Raw genomic sequence first — 16274 nt, 5'->3', positions numbered from 1 at the left:
GTGTCCGCGCTCGATGAGGCTTAACTTTTTCGATCACCGAACTTTGTTTTGGTCACTAAATCATCAATTTTAGTCCGATTTGACTCAATTTTTGTGGGAATGCTCCAATTGAGCCATAATTCGGGATAAAACAAAAAATCTGGCACAGAGAACCATTTTGGACAAGTTGTCTCCGATTTCCAAAAAAGTATCCGCGCTCGATGAGGCTTAACTTTTTCGATCACCGAGGCTTTTTGAGGCTCTAAAATGTGTAAATATCGAATAAAAGTATTCCATGAGGTTTGAATACTCAAAAAAGTCTACAACACCTGGTGTTCCCAAGCGGTCACCCATCCAAGTACTAACCAGGCCCAATGTTGCTTATCTTCGGTGATCGGCATTCAACATGGTATGGTCGTAGGCATTTGCGTAAGTGGGAGCGAATTTATATACAACAGTATTGAATTGTAGTCTTATATTCATATACAGGATCACTTTAACTCGCCGCCTTGCGGTTTGAAAAATAGTCACTTAATACATGCAATTTTAGCCACGGTTGTGTTATAATTTATGCAATTCGTAGCCATACAGTGTATTATGACCAACGCACAAACTTTTTGCTTCCAACCATCCACAATACAGTGGAATGGCCCCAAAACAAGGGAGAGATGAATTGGGTCCGAGGAACCTGTTCAACCGGACATTGAACCGGAAGCATGACTTCAGTGGGTTTAGGCCGGTACTTGGGAAAATCATACCTGAATTGCTTTTAGCCTAATTGTTGTGATGAATGATTGAATTTCTGATAAAGTCACTTTCGGATCAGTACCTCAAAGTGTGACAGGAAAGCGAAAGCAAGTACTCCACTTTGTGCAGGAACGTCCTTTGGGAGTGAGTCTTTTTCTAAAAAGAGATTTTTGCTAAAATTATTGACTTTTGCTAGTGATTTTTTGACTGTCTTTCGCTAATTTTTGCTTATTTAAAAATCAGCCTTTCATTAAACCTTCAATAATTGTCTGAAAATTATCAATTCTAAGTGCTTGCGCTTTGCCTTTTCCATCTTCAAGCTCCTGAATGGAGCAATTGCCGAGCACGTTCTCGGAGGTTTTATCCTCTGGAACAGTTAAAAGGCAGACTAAAGTTACCAGCATCTTGAAAATGAAGATTATTCCACCCTTCAGGCGAGAACACTTTAAGAACGCAGAAACTTTTCAAAAAGCATCTAAAGAAGCTCTTAGTAGCATTCTATTGGCCTTCGATCCAGTAAACCGCCAAAAGATAACTTTCTCAAAAACATTCACTACAATCAACGAAAAGCGACTACACACAGTCCTGGTCATAGCGCCTATTGAAGCCGCCAAAAACATGGACAGATTAAAAATAAACGAACTGAAAATATTGAACCGTACTATGTTTCCGACGGCAGGCGAATTCTGGCGTACGGACTATAACGGTTTCCCTAAACGCGTTATGCTGAGAATGAGTAACGTGCCTTATCTTCTTGATGACGATACTCTTATCGAGAAGCTAGAATTATTACGGATCGAGAAGCTAGAATTATTACGTAATAGTTCCTACCGGAACTATTACGAGAGAAAAAGAGAAACTCCCAGAAGGCGATTTCTATACTGGCAAAGCTTCAATGCTATTAAACTTAAAGAACGAAACAAGCGAGAACGAATTACGCGAATGGTCTTTCAAGTCCGCAAGCGGAGAAAGGCGGTTTGAATGGTTAGATATACCTTTCAACGCTCACACGCCAGTGCTGCATAGCTGTATTTTCTGTGAAGCAGAGAATAAACCGCATATAGGTCATGATATAGCATGGTGCAGACTGAACAAATCAAAAAGAGCGGTTAACCAAGAGACAAACCAACACGTAAAACTAAATGAACGAAATTCGCCAAGGAGAGAATTGAACCAACAAAGTACCACAAGCCAAAGATTACTAAGCCAAGAATCGAACCCACGCGCGCAGAGATCACCAAGCCGGGAATCGAACCCGCGCGACGAATCCCCTCACAGTAGCTTCGATCCCCTCACAATTGACGAAAGTGAAGCTTTCAGCACTCCTGAAGCGCAGTTTTGGAGGCAAGCGAGGACTGGGAGACGAGCGGCAAAAAGAGACAACAAAAACATCTCACCTATAGAGGCGCCTAGCAGATACGAGGTTTTGCGGAAACCTAGTCATCTGAATGAGAATATAAATGAAAAAGCTAAGCAAACTGAGCAAGATCATCCGTTAATTACATAAAATAACGTCTCCATTATTATGTTTATGATGAAATAATGGCTGTCTTTATTTCCTTTAACTGTAGGGGCTTAGGATCCCACTTAAAATTGTTAGAGCTTCTTGCCCAACTTGAAAACAAAATAAAAGAAAACAATTGTGTAATCGCTATTCAAGAAACAAAAATAGAAAGACTAAGTTCGAAACATCAAGCCGTCCTAACTCGTTACAAAATGCAGTTCATTATTGAGCCATCGGTCAAAAAATCAGGTGGGCTCCTTTTACTTGTACCCTATAATTGGGCAATTGAAGTCATAGGAAAAAACGCTTCATTTATCTTAATAAAGAATAATTCAACAAAAGAGGTTTTTGGAACAATATACCTAAACCCGTCATACCCAAGCACAGATACAATTTTATACTTTGCTCAAATTGTTGAAAAAATTACGAACGAATTCACAATATGGATAGGAGGAGATTTTAATGCAATTGACCCACTAGATTCTACATCTAAGGTGAGGGCGGGAGACAGACGACTGAAAAGATATCAAGAAATTGGCGATAGTTTTAATTCAATGGGATGCTTTGATGTTTTCAAACAACACAACAAAAGACTTAAAACACTTTTTCAAAAGAAAAATAACGAAGAATCTCGCATTGACTACGTATTCAGCAATGAATGCGATTTAGTTGAAAGAGTCACAACCATTAAAACACCTTTAAGCGATCATTACATTCTGCAATTAGACACATTCACAAATAAACAAGAACCATGTTACGTACAAAAGCACTAGAAACTAGGATACAACATTATCAATGATCCCAAAAATTCGCTAGAGATTTCCAGATTAATTGAAAAGGTCGTTCAAAGCTTTAATGAAAAACGACTGACAAACAATTATGATATATTCAAAGCTAAACTACGGGATTGTCTAAGGTATCTTGACTTAAGAGATCAAAAAAGAAGAAGAGATTTGTTGAAACAAAGCATTGAGAGCGATAACACACGAACAGCCCAAACCGAACGCTTAAAGGCATCATTTCACTCAATAAAAAACTTTTATCTAGATCTGAATTGTGGAGACTCAAAGGCTCTAAAAAATCTCTTAACAGACTTTAACAAAAATAAAAACATTTCAGCAATTATAACCGGTAACGGAGAAGTAACAGAGGATATTGACGAAATAATAGACTGTTATGCTGAGAATGAGTAACGTGCCTTATCTTCTCGATGACGATACTCTTATCGAGAAGCTAGAATTACCTTCAGACGTCGAACCTACCGGAACTATTACGAGAGAAAAAAAGAAACTCCCAGAAGGCGATTTCTATACTGGCAAAGCTTCAATGCTATTAAATTTAAAGAACGAAACAAGCGAGAACGAATTACGCGAATGGTCTTTCAAGTCCGCAAGCGGAGAAAGGCGGTTTGAATGGTTAGATATACCTTTCAACGCTCACACGCCAGTGCTGCATAGCTGTACTTTCTGTGAAGCAGAGAATAATCCGCATATAGGTCATGATATAGCATGGTGCAGACTGGACAAATCAAAAAGAGCGGTTAACCAAGAGACAAACCAACACGTAAAACTAAATGAACGAAATTCGCCAAGGAGAGAATTGAACCAACAAAGTACCACAAGCCAAAGATTACTAAGCCGAGAATCGAACCCACGCGCGCAGAGATCACCAAGCCGGGAATCGAACCCGCGCGACGAATCCCCTCACAGTAGCTTCGATCCCCTCACAATTGACAAAAGTGAAGCTTTCAGCACTCCTGAAGCGCAGTTTTGGAGGCAAGCGAGGACTGGGAGACGAGCGGCAAAAAGAGACAACAACAACATCTCACCTATAGAGGCGCCTAGCAGATACGAGGTTTTGCGGAAACCTAGTCATCTGAATGAGAATATAAATGAAAAAGCTAAGCAAACCGAGCAAGATCATCCGTTAATTACATAAAATAACGTCTCCATTATTATGTTTATGATGAAATAATGGCTGTCTTTATTTCCTTTAACTGTAGGGGCTTAGGATCCCACTTAAAATTGTTAGAGCTTCTTGCCCAACTTGAAAACAAAATAAAAGAAAACAATTGTGTAATCGCTATTCAAGAAACAAAAATAGAAAGACTAAGTTCGAAACATCAAGCCGTCCTAACTCGTTACAAAATGCAGTTCATTATTGAGCCATCGGTCAATAAATCAGGTGGGCTCCTTTTACTTGTACCCTATAATTGGGCAATTGAAGTCATAGGAAAAAACGCTTCATTTATCTTAATAAAGAATAATTCAACAAAAGAGGTTTTTGGAACAATATACCTAAACCCGTCATACCCAAGCACAGATACAATTTTATACTTTGCTCAAATTGTTGAAAAAATTACGAACGAATTCACAATATGGATAGGAGGAGATTTTAATGCAATTGACCCACTAGATTCTACATCTAAGGTGAGGGCGGGAGACAGACGACTGAAAAGATATCAAGAAATTGGCGATAGTTTTAATTCAATGGGATGCTTTGATGTTTTCAAACAACACAACAAAAGACTTAAAACACTTTTTCAAAAGAAAAATAACGAAGAATCTCGCATTGACTACGTATTCAGCAATGAATGCGATTTAGTTGAAAGAGTCACAACCATTAAAACACCTTTAAGCGATCATTACATTCTGCAATTAGACACATTCACAAATAAACAAGAACCATGTTACGTACAAAAGCACTAGAAACTAGGATACAACATTATCAATGATCCCAAAAATTCGCTAGAGATTTCCAGATTAATTGAAAAGGTCGTTCAAAGCTTTAATGAAAAACGACTGACAAACAATTATGATATATTCAAAGCTAAACTACGGGATTGTCTAAGGTATCTTGACTTAAGAGATCAAAAAAGAAGAAGAGATTTGTTGAAACAAAGCATTGAGAGCGATAACACACGAACAGCCCAAACCGAACGCTTAAAGGCATCATTTCACTCAATAAAAAACTTTTATCTAGATCTGAATTGTGGAGACTCAAAGGCTCTAAAAAATCTCTTAACAGACTTTAACAAAAATAAAAACATTTCAGCAATTATAACCGGTAACGGAGAAGTAACAAAGGATATTGACGAAATAATAGACTCATTTACAGAATACTATAGTAACCTACATGCGAATTAAGCTCAAAAGTCTGATAAGATAGAGATGCAAAACAAATTCATCAAACACTTTTCTAAAACTAATAACAAATTAATCGTGAAAGCGAAAAAGCATTTCAAGTCAGATGAATTTAGAGAACAAGAGGTTAGATACGCTATTCAGAAACTTAATAGCCACAGCGCACCGGGATCTGATGGTTTTACATCTGACTTATACAAATGAAACATTGACCTCTTTGCTCCAGCAGAACTCACTAAGCTCTTTAATTCAATAGCTGAAAATGAAAAAGTGCGTGGTTCGTTTTGCATCTCTATTATAAAGATGCTACCTAAAATTTCTAGCCTAATTGTTGTGCATGATGATTAAAACGCTATTAATGTCACTTCCGGATCAGTACCTCAAAGTGTGATAGGAAAGCCACAAGCAAGTACTCCACTTTGTGCAGGAACGTCCTTTGGGAGTCTTTTTTAAAAAGAGATTTTTCACTAAAAGTTGCTTAAGTTTTAAAATCCTGACTTTTCTGTTACCTTTTTCTCTTACCTTTTTGCTCTTAGCCTTCGCTCTTTAAAAGTTCTTTTAAATACACGCCTCATCAGCTCTAGCTTTTAAAGATGTTTAAGTTAGAGATCTCCCTTTCAATCGTTTACGAGTTTTCAAGCTGTTTTCCCCAATGGGGGAGAACACTTTCCCTTCAATAATAGCCCCAACCGCGAGCGAAAATTGAAACATGTATTCCACAGCAATCCAAAACGGCCTTTCAAAAGTAACAGCTTCTAATGACTTTCAAATCATGCAAATTATCCCTCCTTTTACTAAATAGATGCTTGCAAACACAGGATCTTTGAACGATGCTTAAATTCAATGTGCTAAATCTATTCTGAAAGAGTTCCCACAAGAAGTATGATCTCAAGTAACCATTAGGAGAACATTCGCGCAGATAAGAGAAAAACGCTGCACACACTGACCGTTAATCCCCCTCCAACTGTTAGAACGCAATACCAATAAATAAGATCCTGAGGCCTTAATTTGCTGGGCAAAACTGTATTTCCAATGGGCAAGCATATCCTCAAAAAAGAAAGAAATTTCTACACCAGAAGATACAACATTAAATTTGTAAATCTTCCTTACGTTTGTTCCGATACCGAAACTCTTAAATTGATCAAACTCCCAGAGGGAATAGAGCAACACCCGACAATCAATCGCATGAAAGTAAATATTGATGGGGACTTTATTTTCGACGGATATGCATTTTTAAGTGTTACTGTCCACAATGCTAACGAAGAGGAAAAGCTAAGAAAATGGTCCTATGAGAGCAAAATTGCCAATTTTAAAGACTGGAATGGCCTAGAAATCAAATTCCATGTTCCCGCGCTCCATAGCTGTAGTTTTTGCGAAGAAAAAATCCGCCAATATATTGGACACCATAAAGACTGGTGTTTTCTATGGCAAAAGGAAATGCATAAAGTTGAAAGGCAAAACCGTCAAAATGTAAGCACAGAACAGAAAACCACCCTTCTGAAAACACAAGAAACAAATCCTGACAACGCCCAGGAACAAGAAATGCTCGATCAAGACTCTTTTGGCAATCTAACTATAGACGAAGAAGAAATTCAAGAATTGTTTGTAGAAAAAAGTTGTAGCGGATCAACAGAAAGCCCTGAAATGTGTACCAAAGCAATAGAGAGCACAAAAACCACAGAACAAATTGAATCTTTGTCTAACCAAATTTCAACTGAAAAACAAAGCAACGACATTATAAAATCAAACTCTCCAAAATTCATCAAACATTGAGCCTCTCAAAGGAGTTGTTTTGAAACAATACAGGACAGTCAACAAATTCAAAACCATCAACGAAAGCAACAGAACACTGAAATACCAGGACACTTTCTTAACACTGAATGGCGTAAAAAGAAAACGAGTTGAATAACAATAGCAAATGATTGAGCATAAAATTTTCAGCTTGAATTCCTGTGGCATTAAGAGCCCGAAAAAATTCTTCTCAATAATTGAAAAATGTTACCAACTAGCTCGAGGAACCTTTTTTTCCTATGTGTTCAGGAAACGAAAATTCTCACTCTACCTCGCTCACATGGAGCAATTCTTGAACAATACAAATTGAGATACCATTTAGTGCCGGCAATAAACTGTAGTGGTGGTTTAATAACAGTTTGGAGCGAAGAAATTAGTACCAAAAAACGAAGATTGCAATCAAGAGATCATTCAGCAATAACGTTTCCAATTTTAAACCTTGTCTTAATCAATACTTATTTAAATCCAAACAATTACACACCAAAGCTCAAACAATTAAGCTCAAGTCTCACTAAAATTGAACCTGGACGATTCGTTGTTTTAACAGGAGATTTCAATGCATTTAGCCATGATCCAAGAAACACCTCAAATGCTCTGAGAAGTGAAGATGACAGAATAAAGCGATTCGCTAAACTAAAGCCGGTCATCGAGAAAGCGCTCCTTCTTGATATAGCAGTCGAACTAGACGTCCACGACTTCACGCATTATGATAAGAGAACATCATCTTTCTCGCGCATAGATTACTTTTTTACTAATGATCTCAATTACAGTATCTTGAAAATACATAGAAATAACCTCTCAGATCACATGTTTTTGGAGCTAAGCAACAAAGTTGAAGAAAAAGAACGTGGTCAGAGCTTTTGGAAAAAGAATGACACAGTTTTAGTAGAAAATAAAAACTATATCAGAGAAGAACTGAAACAATTTGGTAATCTTTGTCCGATTGAGGACACATATGAAGAGTTGATGTGCCATATACGAGATGTGTGCCAAGCTTTAGCGATAAACAAATCTCGAGTGATAAACTCAAAGATGAAAGGCTGCTTACGTGAAGAAAAGGAACTAAGAGAAAAAATTCAGCAAGGTAAATCAGACCAAACCATTTTAAATCGATACAATGCAACACTATCCCAAATCAACGAGCACGAGAATAACAAACAACGACTGAGCTTTAAACACTTTAAAAAATTGATGCAATCCTGTGAAATTGGTAATGCCAGAGATCTCAAAACATGGTCGAGAACTAAAAATAACACAAATAGTATTACATCATTGAAAGTTGGTGACAAGGTAACAAGTAATCAAGAAGAGATCATTAAAATATTTGAAAATTATTTCTCAAAACTGTATAAAAGTAAAAAGAAATCGTCCTTTGAAAGCTTGCTTGATCAACTGCAGGAGCAAGAAACTGATATGACAACAGAAAACGAAATCACCTTAGACGAAGTGAAGAAAGCAATCGACAAACTAAACGCAGATAGTTCAGCAGGATCAGACGGTATTACTTCGAACTTTTATAAATTATTTAAGCGAGAAATGATTCCCATATTGAAAAAAGTTTTCCACAATGTAGTGAATACCAATAGACTTCCAGACAACCAACAAATTGCAATATTGAAACTCCTTCCAAAAACCGAAAACCCCAAAACAGTAGACGAGTTCAGACCCATAAGCCTGCTGAACACTGACTTAAAAATTCTGTCGCATATTTTAGCTAACAGGCTAATCAAAAACCTCGAAGACGTAATTGGTCAACATCAACATGCCTACCTAAACAAACGACAAATTAATATCGCAACGATTAAGCTACGCAAAGCTCACAAACAATTGAATAACAGTAAATGTATCGTAAATCTAGACTTCTCGAAAGCTTTTGACAAAGTAGATAGGGATTATATATTCGCTCTTCTCGATAGAATAGTTGTAGATAATTTTACAAAATCTGCAATAAAAACAATATATAAGCAAACCAAAGCAATCATTGAAATCAATGGCTACCTCTCCCAGACAATTGTTCTCGAACGTGGAGTAAGACAAGGTTGTCCTCTATCAGCTTTGCTTTTTATTCTTGCTATTGAGCCGTTACTTTGTTCTGTTGACAACTCAACTCACATCAAAGGTTTCGTAAACGCCAAAACTGTTGCTTATGCTGATGACATTATATGTCTAGTTCATTAATCATCGATTGAAGCGCTCTTTGATACTGTGAAAGAATTTTGTGATCAAACTCAGCTAGAAATTAATGTGAAAAAGAGCGAAATCCTATCTACTACCAACATTCCCTTTTATAAAACTGCGCAATCAACAAAAATCCTTGGTATAGTTTTCCACGCTGACAAATCTCAACCAAATCCTCTTGGTCTCCTGAAAACACAAATAGCCATCTACAGTCGTTTTACTTCACGAGCGAAAACACTGAAAGCCAAGAAAAATATTATCGAAACATTCATTCTTCCAAAATTCCTTTACTATGCTCGACAAACAGACACGACCACGAAAAGCTTGGGAATAATGCAGAACCTCGTTAACAACTTTTTGAAAGCTGGTCAGAAAATGGAAATTAGAAGCGAAGTCCTATACCAGTCATCAGCTAGAGGCGGGATCTCCCTTCCACACATTATCTCGAAAATTGTTTCTGCAAAACTTTTTGACGAATTCATTTCATCTGACGAGAACTCCATCACCTTTTCGAAATAACTATTCATTTTAATATCCTCTTTAAAGCTCAAAGTTGTCCAGAACGAGACTGTTCTACTTCTAATCAAAAACAACAGAGAATCCTCGCTCAGGATGCATAATCACATAAAAACAAAAGAAATCTACTGGTACATAATCAATGAAATTTTCCCCTTCAGTTTTATTGAAAATCGTTTACGCAAAGCTGTCATTAAATACCATTGTTCAACGGAAGAATTAACCCGCTTTTGTGCAGATATTTGGAAAATAAACAAGCTCCCACCTCAACAGCAAAATTTGTTGTATCGACTAGCATTCAACTGTCTTGTTAACAAACAAGTCAGATGGCTGAAAAATTTCTCTGACTCGCCACTTTGCAGTTTCTGTGAAAACAAAATCGAAACATCTGAACACTTAGTTTTTGAATGCGACAAATTAACTGCAACAAGAAATATATTACAATTGACGAACTGGCGTCAGATATATGTTCATATGAGAGTCGAAACTCTACGATTTACTGCAAGTGTTTTAAAGGGATCATGGCAAGAAACTCCTGAGCAAACTAAAAACTATTTAAACTTTTTATTCAATCTCTAATGTTGTCTCTTTTAAGCGACTTGCAATTCTCTTATTAGCATTTGTAAATACCTACTTCGGAAGTTTTTAATTAATGGCCTAATTGCTGTGTAAAGCCTAATTGGTGTGTCTTAGCCTATTTTTGTAACTATTTGTAAAGCTTCAACGATGAAACCTAGTGAATTTTCTTTTAACTTCTTTGTAAATACCAAATGTAACGTTTCGTCAATACTTACCTTCTTTGTAACTTTGTAATAACCAGCTGTAAAAATAGCATCTGAATTTATTATTTAAGAGCCCAAAGAAACTGTTGTGAAACTGTTGTGAAAAACATTGTCTTAGAACACTGCGAAAGTCTAAATGTTTTTGGCGAAACTCAGAGCGCATACAGGAAACATCGCTGTACCACAGACAACCTTATCAAACTCACTCAGCACGTTAATGAAGCTTTTCAGTGCTCGGAAATCATTGGTTTAGTGTGCTTGGATGTTGAAAAAGCGTTTGATGCTGTATGGCGTCGAGGGTTGATCCACAAATTATATTCAATTGAGCTAAAGATCCCAACTATTTTGTGGATAAATTCATTCTTGTCACCAAGGAATGTATACGTAAAGATAAATTCCACCGTAAGTTCCAGCTTTTGCCCGACAGCCGGAGTGCCCCAAGACAGCCTAATTGCTCCCATTCTTTTTCTTATATACGTTAGCCGACTGCCAGAACTGAAGGCACAGATTTCACAGTTTGCTGACGATTTTTCCTTGTACTACAGATCTCGCTCAACACAATTAATTCAAAACAATCTGCAATCATCATTGAATAGCCTCATAGACTGGTGTGACCTCTTGAAAACTAACATAATTCCTAAAAAAACCCAATGCATGATCTTCAAAAACCCATCAAAGAACGAGTCTGAACTCAACCTAAAAATAAAAGGCGTACCAATTGGAAAAACAATATCACTATAGTTTCTGGGTATCAATCTCACTCCTCATCTCAGATGGAACGATCACTGCAATAGTTTAGTAAAGAAAATAAACAGCAATTCATTTCAACTGTGGAGACTTAGCAATCTAAACATTAACGAAGAAAGTCTCCTTTTAGTATATAAAACTTGGATCCAACCACTTTTTTTGTATTCTAATGCCTGCTGGATAGACCAATCCCAAGCAATCATTATTAAAATACAGAACGTCCAAAATAGAGCCCTTAGGTTTTGCCTACGAACACCAAGATGTTACGGGGTCCAAAATTTCCATGAAAAGGCAAACATGCAAATGATTAAAGAGCTTCAGATTAAACTAGCCAATGGGTATGTTAGTCGGGCAATAAAACACAACATACAATCTGTAATAGATCTAATACACAAAGAACGGCAGTGCCCGCTAAACACTTGCAAAAGGCGTAGATATAAGATCAAAACACTGTCGAATGACAGAACAAGGATCGAGCCCCAGCGTATCCCTAGTTTCAAGATCATTAATCGTTTTTCAGCAAAGATTGGTAGTCGGACTGAAGTCAAAGGAAATTTGGGAAAATAATCAACAAGAATACAAAGACGAAACCGGGAAAAAAGGAGGGGCAACTATATTTTGAAATCTGGGCAGAGAAAAAAAAACAAACATACGAAATAGCAAACGAAAAAATAGCAAATTATTAGCCAGCAGCGCGGTTGTGAGGGGGGAGGTGATCTGGAAGAACTCTGTACCAACAACTACGGTTCGAGTCCAACTCTCTTCAACTCTTGTTATTTGATTTATGCTCTATCTCGATTAAAGCGTCAGTTACCTACAACTAGCTCAAAAAGATTTACTTTAACTGTTACAGCAGAGCAAAATGTTGCAGCTGTGAAATAGGAGAAAACGAAATTGAAAAGTCGAATTGAGAGCAGTTCGAAGACGCGAAGTATTAACTTGCGAATGTTTTCCTACATTATATGTTTCTGACACATGGGTCTCTTAAACTTATCAGACATGTTACGAGTATATGGCCAGCCGCTCACTTAGTCAATTTAAGGCCATATACAACTCACTTTTATTCCATTTCACTCCTTTGTCTCCTTCTTTTCAGCCAGCCATTCGCTTAGCAAATTCGGGGCTCAACAGATTACCAAAGCCTTCCTCCCAAAACTTTCATCCATTTTATTCTTTTTTACTCAACACTCCATTGATTTATTTAAGCAATAGAAAACTCTAATTTTATAGTTTTGTGCTGCGCGCGATTTGGCTTCAGTGGTTTTACGGCTTAGGTCAGCGTAGCAATTTTTTATCACATCATTACTTCTTTTAATTGAAGTTGAAAACACCTTTGTTTTAGATCTCAATCCTATTATCTTCAATTTAAACGAAATCTTTTTCTTTTCAATAACAACAACGAAATTTTTCGTCTTTAAAATGATGAGATTTTACGACTTGATTGGAACCAGAAGACATATTCTATTTGGATGAACTCTAAAAAAAGTTACATTGAAGTGAAGCACGATGGTTTGGTCCAGTGCGCTAACCGATCAGCAGATGCGCAGAAGGTGGTTCGAGCCCCACCAAAGAACATTGATTCTTTCTTTTTTTTAATTTTAACTTGCAAATTTATTTTATCTTGTTTTTTTTTCTGTTTGTTTGGTATTGATCAGTTATTATAAGAGATTATTTACCTGAAGCAATTGAAACTCGTCCCTCATACTCTACGAGGCTAGCCAATAGGTCAAACGACCAATTCAAGTACAATGTCGATATCAGCCAGTAGAAGTCCTTCACGGCACTTGAAATGACTGAGTCCACCTGACGCTGAAGAAACGTTTTAATACAGTGATTTCCAAAACTCAGTTTTAACGAGAACTCAAACTCTTTCTTAATATATATAAATTTTCTTCACCGAATGGTTGTACATAAATTGTGTGTATATAGATGAATTGCTTTTAACCTATATGTTGTGATAAACTTATTAAATAGGTAAGTATCAACTCTATTTGATAAGTTTTATTGGAATGCACTCTGCGTTAGCGGATTGCAGCCTAAAGAATGGAACTCAGCAATTTGCACTAACTTAAAAGTTAGTTTAATTTTACAATTTGTATTGATGTTTCCGAGACAGTTCCAAATATCAAATATACAGTAAACGCAAGCAGGGGAACTATTAGAATGGCCTTTACAAGTATATGGGGTCTGTTTGGAGCAATGGTTATTGCTGAAATTATCATTTACAAAAAGTATCCGGGCTCGATGAGGCTTAACTTTTTTGATCATCGAACTTTGTTTTGGTCACCAAATCATCAATTTTAGTCCAATTTGGCTCATTTTTTGTGGGCATGCTCCACTTGAGCCATAGTTGGGGATAAAACAAAAAAATCTGGCACAGAGAACCATTTTGGACAAGTTATTACCAATTTCCAAAAAAAGTATCCGCGCTCGATGAGGCTTAACTTTTTCGATCACCGAACATTGATTTGATCACCAAATCGTCAATTTCAGTCCGATTGGCTCATTTTTTGTGGGCAAGCTCTAATTGAGCCATAGTTGGGGATAAAACAAAAAAAAGTATCCGCGCTCGATGAGGCTTAACTTTTTCGATCACCGAACATTGATTTGGTAACCAAATCATCAATCTTAGTCCGATTTGGCTCATTTTTCGTGGGCAAGCTCCAATTGAGCCATAGTCCCAACTCGCGCTGAGACTTGAGTGATTCGAGATTTTTTTCCTCAATTTTTGCCATGATGCTCAGTTTTATGTTTAGTATATGAGATTTCTATGTTTTTAAATTCGTTTTTTTGGTCTCAAGCCATTTCTGAATAAATTCTGTTGCCTAATTAATGTCACTTTGGTTGCGAAGTTTTGCTTGCAAATCATCAGCGTTACCTTAGCTTTCAATTTCTTGCATCATTTCGGGCAGGTCATTAATGAACAAATGAAATAGAAGTGGCCCGAAAATTGACCCTTACGGTACACCGCTTGTGACATTCTGGAGAGAATATTTTTGGCCGTTCATTTGAACATATTTTTTTCTGTTTGAGCGAGAACACTTTATTAGTCCCCATGCTTCCAACAATTCCGAGAAACTTCAATTTTTCAAGTAGTTGACATGCGAAACAGGAAAAGTACTTTATTGAAGTGTGGCAGTTTGTTGCCTGCTAAAACCGTACTGTTTTGGATGCAAAATTCTATCAAAGAAGTGTTGTATTTGTCAAAAACTAGTTTTTCAAAAAACTTAGCGGTACAGCAAAGGAGACTTATTGGCCGACAACATGTCACAACAGCCTCACTGCCTTCTTTAAAGATTGGCGTTACCTGGCTTAATTTCCAATATGTAAGAAACCACTGTTTGTTTAAGAATTTCTGGAAGAGTAATTTTCCTGATTTACATAAAATTTGTGGCATTTCTTGAAAATGAGGTGCCCAATTTGATCCGGTCCGGTGGACTTGTCTGCATTTAGTTTACACGGAAAAGTGCTTATTTTATTTTTTGCTACGTGCCAGATTATTCAAATTTTCATTAATATTCTTAGTTGCTACTTTTTCGCACTTGCTAAAGACTGAAACGAAATGCCGATTGAATAGTTCTGCCTATTCCTTGTCAACGGACGTCTCCTCATCATTTAATTTCACTGTTGGTGGTATCAAGGCAGTCTGTTTGAAGCACTTCAGATATTTTTGAATCTTACTAAACTTTCTCTCTTCAAAAACCGATTTTTCGCAATCTCGTAAGTCTTTGTTACTCGAGTGTTTGATTTGCTTTTCTAGCATTTGGAGTTTTTTAGTCTATTCAATCGTTTAATTAAATTTGATGCAGAACTTGAAATCCACGGAACCAGATTAGCTCGGTGTTTGATTATCCTTGGACAATTTTTGAAGTTTTTTAGCATAACAGTTGTGTCATTGGAGCAATAGTTCGTCAACAATGCTCTAGCAACAAGGTATGTCTTTCTATTCCTATTCCAAAAAGCTGGTGCGAAGAAATTGAAATGAAACTGAATCAAAACAAATGCTTGTTTAATTGTTTTTTAATTCTTATATTTTTAATTGTAATTGTTTGGAGGCTGTTGGTTTGACTCATCTACTTTTGTCATTAGTTGTTTGTTTTGTAAAGCTCTCTGTCTTTTGTTTTACTTTCTCAGCTGATGTTTATATATATATATATATATATATATATAAATATATATATATATATATATATATATATATATATATAATTAGTAGTAGATTGACTTTAGGATGAGATCAGGGGTGAAATTCACCCTTCAGTTTTCAGCTGGCACAAATTTCTTGGCAGGGTTGTAGGAGCCACAGAGGCAGAGAATTTTCCAGGTGCAGGGTTTCATCACATTGTAATTCCTGTTGAAGAATTCGTGATATATCTTAGTCAGTCCTGATTTCGGCACTTCATTTTCAGATTGTTTGCTTGTTTAGGATGTTCATAAATAGCGCAGTGCGTGTTCAAAAACTTTTGTTGCTCTTCTTAAGCCTGTTAAAAGTAACTTCGAATTTTTGGTTTGGCCGCGTTTTTGTTGATCTGGATTTAGTATTGTCGTTTGGGTCTGGAGCGTACTTGTCGTGACATATTCCGTTGAAGAACACAATATCGTGTAGTTCGAGATATAACGATACAGGCAGTATGTTGAGTTTTAGTAGTCGCTGTTTGTTGTCAGCATCTTTTCCGCATACCCATGCAGTGGCTTTACGTCGCACTCTTTGAGGCAACTTCAGGTCAATTTTTGATGCGTACCAGTCCTGGAACTGTAGGTTAGAACTAGCACTACGTAACAAACGTACACATTCAGTTTTGTGGCGGGATTAGCTTTGTGTGGACAGTTTTTTCAAGAACCAGAACGATTGCCAGGCCTTGGATGTTCGAGAGCAATAATCACTTC

At 36.9% G+C, this 16274-nt stretch overlaps 1 protein-coding gene and 1 pseudogene across 1 annotated transcript in view; one reads left to right on the top strand and one right to left on the bottom strand.

Moving 5' to 3' along the window:
* Positions 1–16274, top strand: part of LOC142345923 (ATP-dependent RNA helicase DHX8-like) — a 468212-nt gene that overhangs the window by 229366 nt on the left and 222572 nt on the right. The window lies entirely within an intron of this gene.
* On the bottom strand, positions 297–402 carry LOC142347287 (5S ribosomal RNA; annotated as a pseudogene).

The sequence above is a fragment of the Convolutriloba macropyga genome, chromosome 9 (assembly GCF_964194025.1).
Source record: "Convolutriloba macropyga chromosome 9, txConMacr16.3, whole genome shotgun sequence".
NCBI classification, from domain to species: domain Eukaryota; kingdom Metazoa; phylum Xenacoelomorpha; order Acoela; family Convolutidae; genus Convolutriloba; species Convolutriloba macropyga.
This window is presented reverse-complemented; position numbering and strand designations above follow the sequence as displayed.